The sequence below is a fragment of the Bubalus bubalis genome, chromosome 4, assembly GCF_019923935.1.
Source record: "Bubalus bubalis isolate 160015118507 breed Murrah chromosome 4, NDDB_SH_1, whole genome shotgun sequence".
Lineage (NCBI taxonomy): Eukaryota > Metazoa > Chordata > Mammalia > Artiodactyla > Bovidae > Bubalus > Bubalus bubalis.
The window spans coordinates 92,272,020-92,291,420 of record NC_059160.1 but is presented as its reverse complement, the minus strand read 5'-3'; the positions used below and the strand labels follow the sequence as shown (position 1 = coordinate 92,291,420).

Sequence of the window (19,401 nt, the reverse complement as noted above, 5' to 3'; positions counted from 1 at the left end):
AGTTGGGCGCTGGATGATTTAAGTACAACCAGATGTGCTGGGAATCTCCTGTCAGGCCCAGCCCCAGTGAGGGCAGTGTGGGGGTGGGGGAGATCTCTGGGCCACTTGGATTTCCAGTTCCCCATTCTGCCCTGGGTCTGTAAGCTTTAAGGAAGGGAGAAGCCAGTGGAGTTCCAGAGGAGCTGGCATGTGAGAGAGTGAGCCAGGCAGGCTTGGGTGGAGTCTTATGCCTTTGGATAGGGTATAGGAAGGGAAGGGTTCTTCCAGGAAGCAGGATATTTATTGGGCTCAATCCCTGGAACCTAGAAAAAAGGATTAGGAGAGCCCTGGGGTAGGAGTTACCAGCTCTGCTGGGAGTAGGGGATAGCTAGGGAAACTTTACAGAAGAGGACATATCTAAGTTGGGGTTCTGCAGGATGAATAGGAGTTGCCCAAGCAGAATAGGTGAAATGATACTCCAAGGAGGAAGACAGTGGTTATAAATTGTATGGGTGCTTAGCGAGAGGTTCTGTGGGGGTATATCATAGGGGTAACGTGGTGGGATGACAGTTCAGTTTGGGGTGCTGGCCCAAAGTCCAGGATGGGGGTGGGATGGGTACGCTATTGCTCACAGACCAAATGGCAAAGCCAGAGGAGGTATGAGGATTTTGGAAGTGGGTCCCTGGGTCCCGGGCCTCTGGAGGCAAGGAGGGGACTGATAGCCAGCCCCAGCTCCTCCCCCAAGTCTTAAGTGGTCTGGCACAGAGCTGTGTCTGCCCAGAGGAAAGGGTGCTTTTTCTTATTCTCATGGAAGCTCTTAAGAGCCCTTGGCTAGCTGTGAGGTGGGGATTGGACCCAGACACAGACTGTAGCTCACTAGGAAGGCAAAGTTGGTATAAGCACACAAAGAGTAAGTGAGGGCATGAGCAGGGTTGGGGAGGCACTGGGAACTGGGCCTTGAAGTCTGAACAGCCAGAAAGAGAAGGGCTACGGCTCCACTTGTAGGGGAGTAGCCTGAGCCCAGGGTGAGTGGGGGGTGTGGTAGCCAGCGGGTGTGGTATGCTCTGGGCACACACCCTGGTCCCCCAGCCTGGACACATTTCCTTCCTTTCTTGCTTCTTAATGACTCCTGAGTGGCCGATCCAGAGGACTACAAAGAGAGGTCTCTCCGCCCTGCCCTTTCCTCTTCCTCTCTTCCATTTCTTTCTCCCTTCCTCCCCCTACCCCCATCCTTCCCCAGGCCCTTTTCTTTCCTTCCTTCTCACCCCACCTGCTCCTCCCTCCCTCTCTGGCTTCTGCATCTTCCCCAACTTTCTTCTTTCTCCCTTCAAAACTCTTCATGCTGATTCTCCCTGGGCCAGCAGGGGTTGTTTTCCTTGATGTTTTCAGAAAGGCCTTGCTGCAAGTCTCTGGGCCAGGAAGATCACACAGACACACCTCTGCACACATACCCATGTCCCACACCCACACGCACACGTGCACAGGCACTCGGCAGCACGCCCAAGCATAGTATCTGCCTCCTCCTTGGATGTCACATGAGCAAAAGGGCTGGGAAAGAATGGAGGGCTCTCTGCAGAGGCCAGGCAGAGCATTACCGTCAACACTACCACTATCATTATCCAATCCATCGCCAGGCACTTGACCTACCCAGGGATGATCACAAGACCAGCCAGAACTCTGTCCTCAGCAGGGAGCTCTTAGGGCACAGATCCCTCGACCTCGACTGGGGACAGTCAGAAGTCCTCAGAGAACAGACCCTCCCCCAAGGCCCCGCCCAGGAGGGCAGACATGATGAAGGGCCATTTGCCAGGATTGAGTATTTGTCAGCCCAGGAGGCTGGATGATGTATTAACAGGACTTTAATGAGCTTGGGGAGGAGGAGCCACACTTCACTGCCTGAGCCTGGTGGGCAGAGGAGTGACCAGATCAGCCTCACCCCCATCTACTAACATAAGTCAACCTATGCCTGTTTGCCCATTAGAAACAATTCAGCGCCTCCAAGTTGCAGCCCTTTCCCCCGTGAAGTCTGGTAAAGGCCTCTCAGTATGCTATCTTACTGGGAAGGCCTTCCTGAGGTCTAATCTCATTTTTCATACCAGCTCTGGAGGAATGGGGGAGAGGTGTGTGTGAAGGAGAACCCCATCCCTGCTGCAGGGGAGCACCTTATCAACTCCTTCCTCCACCCTCACTCCTGTCATCCACCCCACCCTGGAGCCTGGAGGAGCATGGCCTCCACTGCCCTAGCAATGCCAGACTTGGCCTCCAGTTACCAGGCTGCTGGCTGGGGTCACTCAGCTCATGTGGACATTCCCCTTATGTCAGGGAACATTCCTGCCCCTGACCCTTAGGGACCCTGACAGATAGGGTGGAAAGAGTACAGTAGATTCTAGATCCAACTTTGCTGTGTGACCCCAAGCATGTCTCTTCTCTCTGGTCCTCAGATACCCCATCAGTAAAGAAATTCTCAACAAATTCCTTCTCCCTCTGTTGTCTTGGGATTGTCCCTTCAACTTGGGGTTCAGTTTTCCTACAGCAGCTATCCCATTTCTTCTGCCTTTCTGATTTTGAAGCCAGAGTTTTCAAATGTCCTACCATTCTGACCCTGTGCCAAGGTGTGGTCCTAGGGATGTAGAATAGAGAGGAAGAGAGAGTTCTGGGGTCCGAGAAGATCCTGACTTTGGTGAATTCCAGAAACTGCCTGGGTTCTAGTCTTGCTTTCTTCTGTGGGTTGGGAAAAATATAGGAGCCTCCTGGTTTCCCTTAAGGGTACTTAACTCTGGGAGATCAAAACCCAGAACTACCAGAGAGGGCTGGTGAGACCCCAGAGGAACCACCACTAGCAGAAGGGAAGGGGAGAGTTTAGAATTCTACAAAACACTGAGGACAGAGCACTACTGGGCAGCTGGAGTGACAGCACAAGGGTAACCTTGTCCGGCTAGTGCTCAGTCAGAGAGGGTGAGCAGTGCCGGAAAGAAACAAAAACATCTCAGAAGACACGACCCGCAGCACTGCCCTTGCGTGGCAGCACAGGCGATCTTGGGACCCGAGGTGCTCAGCATCTCCTAAAGGAGGAAATGTATCTGGAATTTCCAACCTAAGCTCGGATCTCTCTCCTACAACCTCCTGGGGCAAACTGGGTTCTGCGGGCTGCTCGGTCTGCAGGTTTCCTTTCCTGTCTGGATCGCTGCTGAAGCCTGGAGTCACTGTGTCTGCCAGAATTCTATCCTTGGAGGTGCTGCCCCGGGAGAAGGATGTGCGTTTGGGACGCTAGGTGTTCCTGGCACAGAGTGGACGCTCGCAATGTTTGAATGAATGCACTCATCAATGAACGCCTTTGGACAACTCTTAAGCAGATCACAGGTGCGGGATTCATCCTGCTTGGCTCAGTGTGGCTGCCGTCTTCTGGGGAAAGCCCTCCAGTGAAGCTCACAGTTTAGACATCACATCCCACCCTCCATTGCCCACCTCCTGGGCTCTCGGTCTTCCCCCCCGAACCCACCCCACTTGGAGTCCGCGCAGAGCAGTGGACTTGCTGAGCTGCGTGTATCCCACCCACTCTGTGCATCCGGGCTGGCAAAGCCAACAGTTCACCTGGGGCAGGTGGGAGGGTGGGAATGAACGAGTGAGTCCACCAGGCTTTGGCCGAGAGGCCGAGGCAGTCCAGGGAGTGGGGGTCGAAGGCAGCTAGCGGACGGGGCGGGCCGGGCCTGCTGTTTTCCCCTTTGCCCTTCGACCCAGGAAGCCGCTCACACCCGGCGGACACGCTCGGCCGCCCTACTGCTCTGTCCCGGCCTCCCCCTTCGGGGACCGCTCCCCACCCTGCCCGGCCTCCACCCCCACCCCAACTTCCCGCTCCAGCGGCCCAGGAGAGGCGGGGGCGGGCCTGAGAGTGGCGCAAGGACACTCCACACCAAGGGTCATTTGCTCTTTTTTCCCCTCTGTGGCTAATTTATTTTAGAGCTAGGGGAGGAGAGGGGCGGGGCCAGGCCGGGCTGGTGGAGGGGAGGGGCCCGGCGAGCCTAGGGGAGATGGGGGCGGGGCGGGGGCGAGGAGGGGAGGGCGGGGAAGTGGCCGGGGGTGGAGAGGGCCGGGGAAGGGGCGGGAGTTGGGGGAAGGGAGGGGCACTAGGGGAGGGGAGGAGCAGGGAAAGGGGAGGGGAGCAAAGGCCTGCGAGGGAGGGCGCTGGGGGCGGGCGAGGGGAGGAGGGGGTGGGGGTGGGGGTCCTGCCTGCGGGGGGAGCCGGGGCGGCCCCTTGTCCGGCCACCCCCACTGCCCAGTCCTGCTCCCGCCCGCGGCGGCCGCAGCAGCCGCAGCAGTAGCGGCTCCAGGATGGTGAGCGCCGCTGCCCCCCAGCCCCGGCCTGTCGCCCCCGGCCCGCGCCCCGGCCCCGGGGCCGGACGCCCCCTTAGGCCGCGCACACTCACCTAGGACCCGGCCGGGATGCCGAGGTACGAGGCCGCGGGCCTGGCGGGGGCAGGCACGGGAGCGCGCGGGCGGGCCGAGGTCAGGGGGTGGTGACCGTTCGGTCGGGGTGTCCGGAGCTTTGTCCGCGGGCGCGGGGCAGTGCGAGGGCCGGAGAGGGCGGGGGCTGCGGGTCGCGGGGTTCGACGAGGCGGGGGTCGAAGGGCAAGGCCAGCGAGAGACCCGGGCGGGTGCGTGGGAGCTGAGGGTCACTTCCCGGGGGGAGGGGGCAGGCAGGGAAGGGGCTCTCCTCTCCGCCGCCGACGGGCACCCTCTTCGCCGCCCCCTTTGGTGCGGAGGCTGCAGCAGTAGCGAGCGGCAGGCTCTGGGGGGAGCCTGCGGGATTGGGGGGTGGGGACCCAGAATTTGCGGGTTCGGGTCCCAGAAGGATCCAGTGTCCGGAGCCCGAGGGCCGGCCCGAGGCCCCTCCCACTCCGTCAGGTCTTTGTCCAGCGGCCCCTGTGTGTGAGGGAGGGGGGTGGGGACTGGGTTCCAGGCCCGGAGATTCCCCAGCATCGTGACGGGGCAGTGACAGGAGACTGAGGCCACTTGGGGCCCTGCGTCTCTCACGCCTACCCGCTGCCTTTCTTCTCTTCTGGCCCGGGAGAGCATAGCCCCCATCTCCGAGGCAGGGAAGCCGCACTTACCTTTACCCCTGTAGCTACAGACTGCTAGGGAGACCCTCTAAGCTCCCGGCTCTCTCTCTAGAGCCCTTTAAACTTCCCCACTCCGAGAGCCCTCTCTTGATCTAAACAGAGATTCCCTTACTAAGGACCCCGCTCTGTAGAGGGTCCTCCGCTAGGTTTGGGCACACAGTAGGTGCGCAGGAAATGTAGGCCTCCTCCTCGGGCCCCTCCAGTCCCGGTGGCCTCTTGGGCGGAGGAGGCCTGGGAAGGGGTCTGCGCGGGGGCGAGTGTAAGCGGCCTGGAGCCTGCGCCCAGCGGCAGCCAGGAGCCCGGAGCGGAGGGGTGGGTGGGCTGTTAAAGGGACGGTCACTAAATCAGGATTAGGCCGTGGGGCTGTCAGGCTGCCAGGCCCTGTCTCCATGGATACCTAATTTGGAGGAGAATAGAGGACGGAAGAATGTTTGCGTTGTCGTCCTCCAGGGCTGCAGAGGCTAAGCGGACTCCAGCCCTCGGCTTGGCAGCAAGGAATGGGGACCCAGTTCGAACCCCACTCTGGGCTGCGGCGGGGCGGGAGAACTTTTCGGTCTGGGGGCCCAGAGCCTTCCCTGAGGAGTTGCTGGAGTAGGCCAGGTGGTGCGGTGGTCCAATGAACTCTGACCATGCACAGGGAGCCCCAGACCCTCCCCGAGTCCAACCTGAACCCCGGTGCATCCTCCTGGGAACGGCCGGGCTGGGGTTCCTCAGAGCCCCCCCTCCCGGAGCTCCTAGCCGGGCGCAAACACCGTCCTCCGCTGCTCCGTAGGCTGGGAGGACGGACGCGCTGGGCGGCTCGAGGTTAAGCGCGGCGGGACCTAGGCGCGCGCGGGTACCCGGCTGCCGCCCGAGCCGCGGGGCAGGGGGCGGGGCGGACTTCCTGGGGTGGGCGAGAAAGGGGCGGGGCTTGCCTGCCGGCCTCGCTCCGCCGGGTGACAGGCCTCGTAAATCCCCCTCTCCCATGTTTAACGCCATTTCATTTATTTCCACTCGATTCCTTGAAAGTCCGCAGCAACCACGGCTGTAAGGAGCGACCCTTGTGCCCTCCCTGTAATGTCTTCTTGAGGAAAGTCCTCTTGGGCCAAAGGGAATTAGCTCTGTGGGGACAGTGGAGTGGCTCCTGGGGGAGGCCCAGTGACCTCCACTTTTCAGAGGGACCCCCATCTCCTCAGGGGATGAGGAGGGCTGAGAGACACATGGATGAGTTTGGTCTCCGAGGGCCTGCGGGGTGTAGGCCCTTTTCTGGCCATGGTGTAAGGGTGGAGTGGGCTGAGGATGGAGTGAGTGGACAAGTCCAGGGCTCCGCCTGGAACGGGGCAGGAGAGGGTCCCGACCCGAGTGCAGTGTTCTCAGAGCCTTGCTCTCGGTCATCCATGGCCGCAGCTTTTTATGGAGCAAGAATCCCCTCCCCTCCCCTGCCTGGGCTGCCGCTTTATTGCAGAGACCTCAGACTCTCCACGCAATTTCACGCCTCTCTGCCTTTGCTCTTGCTGTTCCCTCAGCCAAATGCCTTCCCATTGTCCCTGTCTCTCCACAGCCTCCTCATTCTTCAAGGCCCGACTCGGATGCCACACTTCCCCCATGTAGCCTCCCCCAGAGCCCCCAGCTCTAGGCACTCACTCCTCCCTGCATGTTCTCCTAGCCCTGCACCTGTGCCTCCCCTCAGCCTTGGAGGCTGTGTTGGCACTAGGCTTTGCCTCCAGGAGGCCAGGGGTGGGGCGTATACTTCCCTGCACCTCATCCCCACTGGGCTTGGCACTTTGTAGGTGCTCCATAAATATTTGTTGGTTGAATAAAAGCGTTTTCGCAAGGGCAGCCTGCAAACCATGGCCTTCCAGGCAAATAGCTCCGTGCTCCTGGGTGGGTGGAGGTCCCTGGGTGGGTCTCTTCCTCCTCCTCCTGGCCAACCCTCCCCCACCCCCAAGTCCGGGAGGACTTTGCCCCTTCCTTTCCCCACAGACCAGCATTCTTTCTCTGCCATTATCATCCTGTTAAACAGAGAGGCCAGTCAGGATCCATATGGATCACATTAACAATTGCTTATTATCTGGGCCAGGACTGCCCCCACTCTCCACCCCCAGCTCCTACTGCTGCAGTTGCTGGACCCTTAGGAACCCAGCTTCCCCCTCCCCCGCCATTGGTCAGCCAGGGATTGCAGGGGACAAGCTGATCTCCCTTACCCTCCCTGTGCATTCTATTTAATTTGCTTTTTCTTGACTTGGCTGGCTCCTCTACCCGATTTAATGAAAACTAGTTTCCCCATGGGAGCATGGCTCAGTGAAGTTCCAGGGTTGCTGAGGAGAGGGGTGGACCTGAGTTCAGATACACCTGTGGTCCAGAACACCAAGAGCTTCTGCTTTCCAGTGAACAGAGGCTGTGGGCTGCAGTAGGCCCCACAGGACTGACCATGGGGTATACTGGTGTGTTCTGCCATCTCAGCCCTGGGCTGGCCCTGCTCCCTTTTGGGAGCTGGCAGGCTAGCAAGGAAGATGAAGGCAGGAGAGACCCTGCCAGACTGTGTGGGTCCCCACCTTGTGCTTCAGTTGAAGAATCAAGAAATTCAAGGGTGGCTGCTGAGTTAGCCTTGAAGGAGGAGTGGAGTTTCTGTTTAAATGCATATAGCCCAAGAAGGAATGGAAGGGATCTTTGAGATTACCAGGCCCCACCCCAACCAGGCCTGGGTTCATAACTTTTTTTGGTTTACAGACCCCCTCAGAAGGACCGACAAAAGCCATCCCCAGAAAAATCCACTTTTATCAGTTGACACCGGACTTTGCATTCTGCTTTAAAGGCTCTTGGACCCCCTGAGCCCCATGGGGTCTGTGTGTCAAGAACCCCTTGCCCTAGTCCAGACGCCCCTGAAGGGCTGAGAGCAGAGTAAGGCCTAGAGCCCAGCATTCTTGCCCTTCACTCTGTGCTTTCTCCACGGCAGGAGGACAGGATGAGCCAAGAGACCAGGGGTATCGGATAGCTACCCCTGCTGGGCCCAACTTAGAATGGAAAATGTTCACCCTGCTTGGGTCAGGCTATGGGCCAGTCATCTCATCTCTGAGTGTGTCACCTGGAGTGAGGAGGTCCAGGGGTTATTTTGTTTCAGTACCCACTCATCCCAAGGATGAGTGACAAGAGAGTCTAGCTCTTCTCTGAGCATTCTCTTAAGTGTCTTGATGAATCATAGCTAACACATAGAACTTATGTGTATATCTTATTCTATATCTCATCTGTGAATTGCAACTAATTATGGCACCCTCCTCGTAAGCATTTTTGTGACAGTTAAATGAGGCAGGAGCCACAAGCCCTGAGCTCCAGTCTTGAAGGACTATGGGCCTGTGAGGGTCTGGACAGAAATGCAGTGGACAGTGCTCAGGGTTATACAGATCTTCCTTGACTTATGATAGGGTTATGTCCTGATACATGCATCGTAAGTTGAAAATATTTTTAGGTCAAAAACACATTTAATACACCTAACCTACTGCTTCCCTGGTAGCTCAGATGGTAAAGAATCCACCTGTAACATGGGAGACCTGGATTCGATCCCTGGGTTTGGAAGATCCCTTGGAGGAGGGCATGACAACCCTTCTTGCCTGGAGAATCCCATGGACAAAGGAGCCTGGTGGGCTACAATCCATGATGTCGCGAAGAGTTGGACACGACTGAGTGACAGCACAGCACAGCACAACCTACTGAACATCATAGCTTACCCTCACCTACCTTACAGGTGATCAGGAATACTTACGTTAGCCTAAAGTTGGGCAAAATCATCTAACACAAAACGTATTTTACAATAGTGTTCAGTATCTCATGTTAGTTATTGAAGACTGTACTGAAAGCGAAAAACAGAATGGCTTAATGGGTGCAAAATGGTTGTGAGTGTATCACTTGTTTACCCTTGAGATGGCATGACTGACTAGGAGCTGCACCTCATTGCTACTGTCTGGCATCACAGGAGAGGATCCTACTGTGTATTATTAGTCTGGGAAAATATCAACATCCACAATTCGAAGTATAGTTTCTACTGGATGAATAATCAATCACAGCATTGTAAAGTCAAAAAGTTTTAAGTTGAACCATCATGGGTTGGGACTGTCTTTGATTACTACTGATGTTGACATTTTCCTGCTTGAGCCAGTCAAGAAGGGACTGCAATGGAGCCACCCAGGTGCCTTGCTCTCTTTTCCTTTAGTACTGAGGAGGCATGGGCAGTCAGCCTTTGCAGTTCACCTTGGGGACTGGCGGTGGGGTGGACAGTTCTCAGTGAATGGGCGCATTAGTCAGTGGCTTCAATCCAGCCTCCATAGGCCCCATCCCTAATTTCTGATGATCATTCTTGCCTCCCACCCAAGAGCCCAACCCCTGGGCTGCAGTGATCCTGCCAGTCGTGTCCAACTCTTTGCGACCCCATGGACTGCAGCAGGTCAGGCTTCCCCGTCCATCACCAGCTCCCAGAGCTTGCTCAAACTCATGTCCATCGAGTCAGTGATGCCATCCAACTATCTCATCCTCTGTCGTCCCCTTCTCCTCCTGCCTTCAGTCTTTCCCAGCATCAGGGTCTTTCCCAATGAGTCAGTTCTTCAGGTGACCAGAGTATTGGAGTTTCAGCTTCAGCATCAGTCCTTCCAATGAATATTCAGGACTGATTTCCCTTAGGATTGACTGGTTTGATTTCCTTGCTGTCCAAAGGACTCTCAAGAGTCTTCTCCAACAGCACAGTTCAAAAACATCAACTCTTCGGTGCTCAGCCTTCTTTATGGCCCAAGTCTCACATCCATACGTGGCTATTGGCAAAACTATAGCTTTGACCAAACCCTGCCACTAAACAGGTCTAATTGCCTGGACAAGTCACATACTCTGTGTCTCAACATCTTCATCTGCAGAAGGGGAATAAGAACACTGGTGAGTGAGTTTGTAGGTAATAGAGGCCTTGGTTTCACATAGTGTGCTCTTTGCCTCTGAAGTACATGCCTACCTCTGGTGACTTTTTCAGTGACTCGGAACCCATGCAGGGAACCTCCTCCCAGTGTAGGAGGAAGGAGAAAAAGAGGACATATGTGTGAAAGTTCTGGCCCAAGGCAGGGCTTGCCCTGGCCATCTTTGAAGTTCTCTCCAAAGCTGAGCCCAGGCAGTAGGGGGCTCAGGAGTGGGTGAGAGGAGAAGCAGCTTGGCTGCTACCTCTGGAGTCCCTCCAGCTCTCCTCGCTGTCTGGGAGACCCAGGCCACCTGACCCCAGCCCAGTGCTGGGATGAATCAATCACGGACGGAGGGGAAGATGTGACAAAGAGACTACATTTTACTCTAACAAACCCATGTCGAACACCTGCTGGGTCCTGGCACTGTGCCAGATCCTGGGTGTGTATCAGCTAGGCTCCCAAGGGTGCCCAGCCAGGGCCAGGATTCCTGGGCCCCTGAGACTCCACACACACTCGCCGTGCACCTGAGTGGGGCTATCATGCCTCAAATCTCCCAGAGCCACCCTCCGCTTCCTGTGTGGCCTGGGAGGAGCAGAGCACGTCTGCAGGCAGCCCTGACCCTGTTCGCTTTGCTGCAGACCTCTGCATGAAGCCCGGCCACACTCACCATACACTCTGCAAGGGCCCTGAGCCAGGCCTGAATACTTTATCCGGGTAGCCATTCATCCAAGACTTCCCTGGTGGCTCAGACGGTAAAGAATCTGCCTGCAATGTGGGAGACTCATGTTTGATCCCTGGGTCAGGAAGATCCCCTGGAGAAGGGAATGTTAACCCACTCCAGTATTCTTGCCTGTAGAATTCCACGGACAGAGGAGCCTGGTGGGCTACGGTCGGTCTATGGGGTTGCAAAGAGTTGGACACGACTGAGTGACTGTCACTCACTCACTCAGTCTTTCATCCAGTGAGCATTACTTCTAACGTGGTCCCACTTACAAGGAGGTTACAAGACAGTCAGGGACCAGTGGACAGGCCAAAGGACAGGCTGAGCTTTGAGAGCCACGCTCCTGGTTTTTCCCGCATAGAAGGGAGCCGCTGAGGGTGGTTGAGCTGGGAGCGGCGGACGGGCCTCAGGATGGGCTGAGGGGAGACTTGGGCAAGAGACTGGTTCCTTCACGGCAGGGCCTTGCATCATCAGCAGACTCCCAAAGAGACTTCTTTTCTCCAAGGGGGCCTTTCATAGGTGACAGAGTGCTAATTTAGTGGGAATTAAAATGGCAACCCATTCCAGTGTTCTTGCCTGGAGAATCCTAGGGATGGTGGAGCCTGGTGGGCTGCCATCTATAGGGTCGCACAGAGTCGGACACAACTGAAGTGACTTAGCAGCAGCAGCAGCAAGAACCTGGGAGAGTCCATCTGCTGCTGGCTGGCCTACTGGGCCCTTGGATGCTTGAGAGTCTGAGGTGTTCTTCTTTCAGGCCAGCAGGGGAAAGAAACTAGTGAGATTTGGGTTATACTGAAAAATAACACCTCCCCACCTCATCATGTTCTTCCACACCGACCCGGTCTGCCCGAAGGTTTCTGTCAGGGCAGAGGGGCTCCAGGGAACTCTGGCCATCAGAGGGTATCACCCCTCCCATCCATCTCCTCAGAGAGACAGTAGCCACGGGTGGCCAATGACACTCATCCCTCTAGGAAGGGGCTCCTTCTCCAAGTGGACTTTGTCTTACGTGTGATGGCCGTTCTCCCATCTCTGTCTTCCACGCTGTAGCCCTCTTCAGGCCAGAGTCTCGGGGCCTGAACCCCTTGTTGGGAGAGTAGAAACTGTCTTATAGGGGTAGGGTGGCCAGGAGTTCAGTTTTTGGACTTGCTAGGTTTGCAGTGTCTATTAGACATGTAAGTGGGGATGACCCAGAAAAACTGCAAAGGAGCCCATCAACCTGCCCGGAAGTGCCCCTCCCAATAGACAATCTCTCATGTTGAATGCCTGTACTGATGGGGAGCTCATCACTTTTAGAGAATCCACATGTTATCAGACAGCTAACATTAAGCCCCAAATCTTTCTTGGCAAATTCAGTTCATTTGAGGATGGTGGGAAGGGGGACAGGAGGGGAGGGGCTGCACAGAGCTGCCACCCAGAGGTGGCTTAGGTATTCAGAAATATTTGATCCCCAGAAGTCTCTCTCCCTCTAAGTACACACTCCCCATTCCCTAGTCATGGTCTGCTGCAGCTCGCTGCCTACTTCTCTGATCCCTCTCCTTAGGGCTGTAACCAGGGTCTGGGGTTTCAGACCTGCAAGGACTTATTGGTGCCAAAGTAAAGTATGGATAAAGTGTGGGTTTGTGGCTGAATCTGGGGGGGCGATCAAGGGAAGAGGGGCTAAAGAGGGGCAGGGGAGGCTGATGAGGGTGGTGGGAATCAACATACTGTTTCCCTAGCTGTTAGATGGGAATAACATTGGCTGCTCAAGTGAGAGGCAGAACAGCCTCTGCAGCTAGACTGCCCTGGAGAGTGGCACCAAGTCCTAGCTTGGTGACCTCGACAAGTTAACTGTGCCTCAGTTTTCTCCTCTGGGAATTGTTGTGAGGATTACACCAGCTAGTGTGCTTCCAGCAGTGCTTGGCTCTTGTCTTGGGATCTCAAACTGGCACAGACAGGAGTTGCCGTGGTTGTCTGGTCTTTGCCTAGCACCGTTCCCCCCACCCCAACTCTTCTTTCTCTCTCTGTTCCTGTGGCCCTGCAGGTGTCAGGGCCACCCCCTTGAGGACAGCCCTGCCCACTCACACCCAGGTAGACCGGCCAGGCTGCATAGCTGGAGTTACTCAGCTCGGCTCCCCCAGGGCTGGGAAGGGAGAAGGAGCAGGCAGAGGCAGCCACTGGGGAATCCAGGGTGGGCTGCCTGGGCCTGCCCCCTTACCACTGCTGGCCAGGCGGTGGGGGCATCTGCTCTCACCGACCCCTATGCAGGAGTGGGGAGGCTATATATGGGGCCCCCGAAGGTGGGGTCACCCAGACTTTAAACTTAAGCTTTTTGGAGATCACGTGCCACCCAAACTGACTCAAGTCAACTTTGGATCCTAAACCAGGCTGTGGGGAGGAGGTGGGGTTTGATAGGGGGGCCTTTGTCTGCTGGGCTGAGACCTGTGGTCCACGATCCTTGAGAAGTTCATAAATGGAGCTGCATTCTAATGTTATTAGTTCCCTTTGTAGTTCCATGTTTTTAAAATTTCTACCCCCTACAGCTTTATTTTATTTTATTTTTTTTCCCTACAGCTTTATTAAGGTATAATAGACAGAGTAGTCCCATGTATCGTTTTTTAAAAATTGAGGTGTAATCGACATAGATCACAGTATTAGTTTCAAGTATACAGCATAATGATTTGATGTGTGTGTATATGAAGAAATGGTCACCACAGTAAGTCTAGCTAACATATGTCACCATACGTAGTTAAACCTTTTTTTCTCTGTGTATTTTTATCATATGCATTGACAAGTAATTTTGAGAATAGGCCATGGGTTTACTAGGCTGCACAAGGGGCCTATGACTGAAAACTGGTCAAGAGGCCTGCCTAGGGACAAGAAAAGTATGGCTCAGGATGAAGTTGGGTCTGGCACGGAGGGCTCTCAAGAGGGACCTGAAGGGGCATGTGGCTTATCTAGGCAGTTTCTAAGTAGCACAAAGGGCAGAAGAGACAGCAGGGCCTTGGGGCTCCCCTCTTTATTGGCAGAGGAGGAGCAGGTGAGAGGTGCCCCAGGACACAGGGCAGCAGGGCCAGGGGTGAGGCTAGGACATCCAGGGAAGCTCTGGTCTGAGACTCAGTCCTCCGCCCCCACAGTCACACCCGAGAGTGGGGAGCCAAGGGGCCTCACACCACAGGGCCGTAGCTGCCTTCCCAGGGAGGAGCCCCGCTGGGAGGCTGCACTTCTCTCCAAGGGGTCCCTTGCTCCACTCCTTTAGGTGCCAGAGGTCCTCCCCAACCCCGCCTTTTCCAGGCGGAAGTACTTGGCCAGCCCCCTTGGGATCCAAGTCCGAGGAGTGCCTGCTGTGTCGCCCCCATCCCTGGCCCTCTTCCAGGTGGTCTTGGAAGCACCACTCTTCTTCCATTGCCTTCACACTGGCCTGGGGGCATGCTGGGATATGCTGGGTCCTCTGTTTCACAGTGGAGGAAACAGAGGTTTAGACCCCTACCCCCCATCTCAGAGGCTGACCCATTCCCCCCATCATCTGAGCCCCAAAGGAGGTGGGACTGTGACTTACAGATGGACCCCTGGGCTCAGAGACCTCCCCTAGTCCCAGGTCAGTCCAATACCTGAATAACTCAAGTCACTAGTGAGACCAGGATGCATTTGAGGGTCCCTGGAAGCAGCCAGTGACGGTGAGAAAAGGAGAAGGAAGGGAAGGAGTGTGTTCTGCTGTCCAGGGGGCTTGTACCATAATCCCCTCCTAGCAGTCTGTTGGGGGTACTCAATGACATCATGAAGACCAAGACCCTGGCCCAGGATGCAATGACCTCTGGAAGATAACACCCTGACCCTCCAGCCCTGGAAAACACATATATAGGGTGGGCCCTCCTTCCCTTTCTGTCCTGCCCCAGGGCCCAGGAGTTGAAGTCCACCTTAACCTGCTCCAGAGCATCTCAAGTAGTGAGAAGGGCATGTGGTGGGGTGGACTGTGCTGTCCTTAAAGCAGTTATCAGCCCCAAAGATTCGCTTTCTTTGGCCTCCATGAAAACTCTATTTGCTCAATACGGTGCCTCACACAGACCTGGGAAGAAGCCCATCGGCTTTGCTGACCTTCACTGAGGGGCAAGCAACTGATACCCTGGAACCTCCCAGAGCTGTAGGTGGTTTAAAAGAGGATGCCTATTAACCAGAACGATTTTCTGTTGCTGAAGTTTCAGGCAGCCTAAGTGAAGCAAACAAAATTGAGGCAGGTAGAGACAAACTGGATTTTCTTTAGAGGAAGGGGCAAGGGTGATAACTGGGCCAGTTCTCCCTACCTGGTGTCTCTAGGGAGGTGAACTGGGGACAGGAAACCAGTGTCCCCTGCCCCATGTTTCTGGATATCTCCCAGCTGGGGGAAGGGGTGAGATTATGTGGCTGGAAGGAAAGGGCTCTGAGCATCTCCCGGCAGCTCCAGCCGTCAGGAGGGTAAGAGAAAACATGATGGAGGCGCTGTCGGAAAGAAAGGGGCGGGCAGTAGAGTAGAGCTGGAAAAGCGATCAGCAGCTCTGTGATGAGGCTGAAATCAGCCCCAGTGGCCCCGGGGCCGCTCAGGAGAGAAAAAGAGCTGTCATTCATGGAGGGCAGACCTGAGGAGCTCCCCCAAAGGCAGCCAGATCCCAGGGAGTACAGGGTGGTCCCCAAGCTCTGAGGACAGATGCCCTTCATTGGAGCTGGGAGTAGGACACAGTCTGCTACTCAGATAAAGCACTGGCTGCCCCTGTGTGCCTGGTCCTGCACCCCAGGACCTTCTGCAGGAGTGAGGCAAGCCTGGGAGCCATGCCCAACCTTCTAGGGGAGTAGATGGGCTGTTTGATCAGTGAGTGTGTAAATTGGGATTTTATGGATCGCTTATTCACTGCTGGAGCTGGGGCCCCCAAATTCCTCTGTGCCCCAGAATGCTTAATTTAGTCCTGAGCTTTCCCCTGGGAGAGGAAGGAGGACAGCTCCCCACAGGCCCCATCCCCTCCTGCTGTGTCTCCTCCCAAGGCCCCAGGCTTTGTCATTGCAGGTTGAGCGGTTCAAATGTGCTAATACACTCCCTGGGGGTCGCTGGACAGTGGGACTTACCCTTCAGTGCCGTGATTGGCCAGAGAGACCATGGGAGGAGGTTCATGGCAGCAGCTGGGAGTGTGTGTGTGTGTGTGCACTCACACATGCTTGCTGTGCCGTTTGAGGGGAGGGGTCTGAGGGGTGTCCATCCTGCTCAGACCACTGGGCAGAGACAAAGGATCTTCATCTAACCTGCAACAAGGATTAAGTCCAGAACAAGCCACATGCCTACCTGGTCAAGCTGGTTAGGGAGCCCACCTGTCTGTCTTTACATCCTCTTATTACATCTCCGGAGAAGGTGATGGCACCCCACTCCAGTACTCTTGCCTGGAAAATCCCATGGACGGAGGAGCCTGGTAGGCTGCAGTCCATGGGGTCTCGAAGAGTCGGACACAACTGAGCGACTTCACTTTCACTTTTCATTTTCATGCATTGGAGAAGGAAATGGCAACCCACTCCAGTGTTCTTGCCTGGAGAATCCCAGGGGCGGGGGAGCCTGGTGGGCTGCCGTCTCTGGGGTCGCACAGAGTCGGACACGACTGAAGCGACTTAGCAGCAGCAGTAGCAGCAGCATTACATCTTGACGTGGTGGGACTTACTCAGTGTGCACTGAGTGGGTGGATAGATGAGTGACCACAAGATGGACTGCGTTTTTAACGGGTTGTGTGTACTCGAATAATTCAGCATCTACAGATTCCTAAATCTCCCCCTAGGGTTCCTAAGTATCCCCACTTCCTCTCACTGCTGACACAAGGCCGGGCCTGAAGGACTGACCAGGCCTCGGGGGACACAGCTGTGACCCCCAGACTCTGTTGCTGCTGGAGAGTGCTTTCGCTGTGGTCAGGTTTTCCCCTGCCGGCCCCCATCTGTCCATGGCATTTGATGAGGATGAGGATGGTGGGGGAGGGAGATGGGTGTTGAGCCGCTGATGGGGGAGGGAAGGAGGCACAGCCCGAAGGGCCAGATGACAGACTGCCCTGTCCTTCCGTCCTCTCCTCCTCCTCAGCCCGCCCCTCCTCTCCCGGTGGCAGGCGGGACAGGCTGGGCTGGCGAGGAGTGCTTGGTCTGGTCAGTTGTCCACCCTTCCTCCCTGGCTCCTGGGGAGGCTGGGGTCCTGAGCAACAGAGTCCCAAGTCCTGGGAATGTCTTACCTGGAGACCCTAAGAAATGAGACTCCATTCAGGTTCAAGAGAAGCCGGCGGAGGCTCCAGCTATTGCGGGAAGCACCCCAGCTGCAGAACCAATCCTGGCTGGGATGAAAGCAGTGCTGTCCCGAGGAACTTTCTGGACGCTCGTGGGTACCACCACCCCATGTGACTAGTGAGTGCTTGGGGTGTGGTGAGCACTATTGAGGAACTGAATTTTTAATTGCATTTCATTTTAATAATATATTTTAATTTTTAAATAATAGTAAGAATAAATGATTTTATTTAAAATAATTAATATATTTTAATGAATTTATATTTAAATAGTTCCCCATGGCTAACGGCTGTGATGTGGACTGCACAGGATTAGAGGCTCTGTTCAGAGATGGAAGCCAGTCTCCTGGGTGCAGAGCCCTTCCTGCCTGTGTGGACCTTAGGCGGGGTCTTCCCAGTGTGCAATGCCCTCTCCCCAGTCTGTCAGAGCACCTCAGCCCCAGGGTGGATCATGTGCTCCTGTGGGTAGCTGAGTGGCCCTTAGGAGGTCCTGGCCAATGAGAAGGCCCAGTACTCAGGGACAGACCAACAGCCCAGAAAGAGAAAGGAGTGGCTTCTAGAGCTCTAGACTTTGAGGCATCTTAGAACTTCCTTGAGGGTGTCAGTCCTAGAAGGCTTCCTGGAAGAGGGAGTGGGGAGCAGGCTGGATGTTGTACCTCAGAGCCTAGCCGTGTGTTTGGTGCCCAGACACCTTGGCCAAGGCTGGGAGAGGAAGGGGCTGGCAGCATGGGCTGAGAGTCCCAGCTTCCCTGCTTACTAGCTGTCGTGACCTTGGAGAATCACTCTCCCTTCTCTGAGCCTTCATTTTGTCTTCTGTAAAATGGGGAGAATGCGCCTATCTAGCAGGAAAGCTGGGAGGATAAAACTGAATGGCAGTCACTAAAAATTCTTTGCAAACACTAAAAGGCTGGTAGAGAGGGAAGGTTTACCCTCAGGGGGGCTGGGCCCCTGGCCTGGCCTCTCAAGATCACAACAGATGGTCATAGCTTGTCTGTGGCCCTGACCGCGGACACAGGCAGGGATTTCTGCACTCTCCCCTCCCCCCAGCGCATGTGCACACACACAACCCAGATGGGGGCCACTTGGCTGGCCTCCTGCTGTTTGGCATTTGACATATGAGGAGTCCAGGGCCAGAGCACACCCCCCCACCCCAGCCAGCCCCATCCCAGAGAGGAGCCAGACTGGCGGGGAGGCCTTACTACCTCAAGGAAGCATGATCCCAAGGGCCCTGATCTCTTTACCATGTGTCCGGTGGCCTTTGATGGGAATTCCATTGCCCCTTTTGTCCCCTCTCAGAGGCCTGGCTGGGGAAAGAGAGAAGGAGGAAGATTTTTGTGGGGGGGGAAAGCCAGGTGGGGTCCCTGGGGGCTGGGCTGAGTGCCCTTCAGCTCCAGTTAGATCAGGGCTGGGTATTTTCTCTGGTGTTCACAGACACGAATTCCCCTGTCTGCTCCTGAAGAAGTTCCCTGGCTTTGCCTCTTGCCACTCTGAATAGCTGGTGTGAGCTCAAATTTAGTCACCTGGATTTTTTTTCTTTATTTGGACACAGAGGTACTTTCAAGCCTCTTTGGTCATTTATCCATCCATCCATTCATTTATCCATCCATCCATCCATCTACCCATCCATCCATCTATTTATCCAGCATCCATTCATTCATTTATCTAGGCATTTATCCATCCAGGCATCCGTTCATCCACTCTACAGAGTCTATTAAGAACTTACTGTGTGCTTGGCCCTGACCTAGGTTCTTGGGAAATGAAGTGAACAAAGCCAAGTACCTGCTTTCATGCAACTTTCCAGCGGGTAAAAGATGATAAAGCAACAAGTAGGTCAGATTATGATGAGTACTACAGAGAACATCAGGTTGGGGGGTCTGGGTCTGCTGTGATGACAGCTAAGCAGAGGCCTGGAGTGAGGGAGGGTGAGTTGTGTGGAGATCTGGGGAAATAGTATCGAGAGCACCAAGCGCAGCAAGGCCAGGGGCTCTGAGTGGGAGCAAAGCCAGTGTGGAGGGAGCAGTGAGGAAGCCACTGTGTTTGGAGGGGAGGCCCCAGGGACAGTGGCAGGAGGGGAGGACTAGAGGTGAAGGGAAGCAGATGGGAAGGATGAGGATGGCCACTGGGAGGACTCTGACTTTAATTCTCTGTGACATAGGAGACTCTGGAAGTTTCCAGGTGGAAGAATGACATGCTCAGACATGTTTTCAAAGGTCCTGTGGCTGCGTGTTGAGACTGGAGAGTGGGGGACAAGGGTGGGCGTGGGAGGGGAGATGACAGGCTGCTGCCGTCCTCTGGGTGAGAGGTAGTTGCGGTTTGGAGAGATTTGGAAGCCAAGGCCAGTCTGATCTGGTGGTCTGAGGGGTGAAAGAGAGGGGTTAGAGACAGCCCCACAGTTTCTGACCTGAGCACTTAGAAACGATGAG

General features: G+C 55.5%; 1 protein-coding gene across 2 annotated transcripts in view; it reads left to right on the top strand.

Moving 5' to 3' along the window:
• The first annotated feature begins 4,104 nt into the window (after positions 1 to 4,104).
• FIGNL2 (fidgetin like 2) overlaps positions 4,105 to 19,401 on the top strand; it is a 31,136-nt gene continuing 15,839 nt past the window's right edge. Inside the window, exon 1 of one of the 2 annotated variants that reach the window (XM_025284202.3) lies at positions 4,105 to 4,427. The gene's annotated coding sequence lies outside the window, so the exon portion shown is untranslated. Of the gene's footprint in view, positions 4,428 to 8,659; positions 8,818 to 19,401 lie in introns of those variants that run through there. The other variant, XM_044941762.1, reaches the window with a different exon arrangement.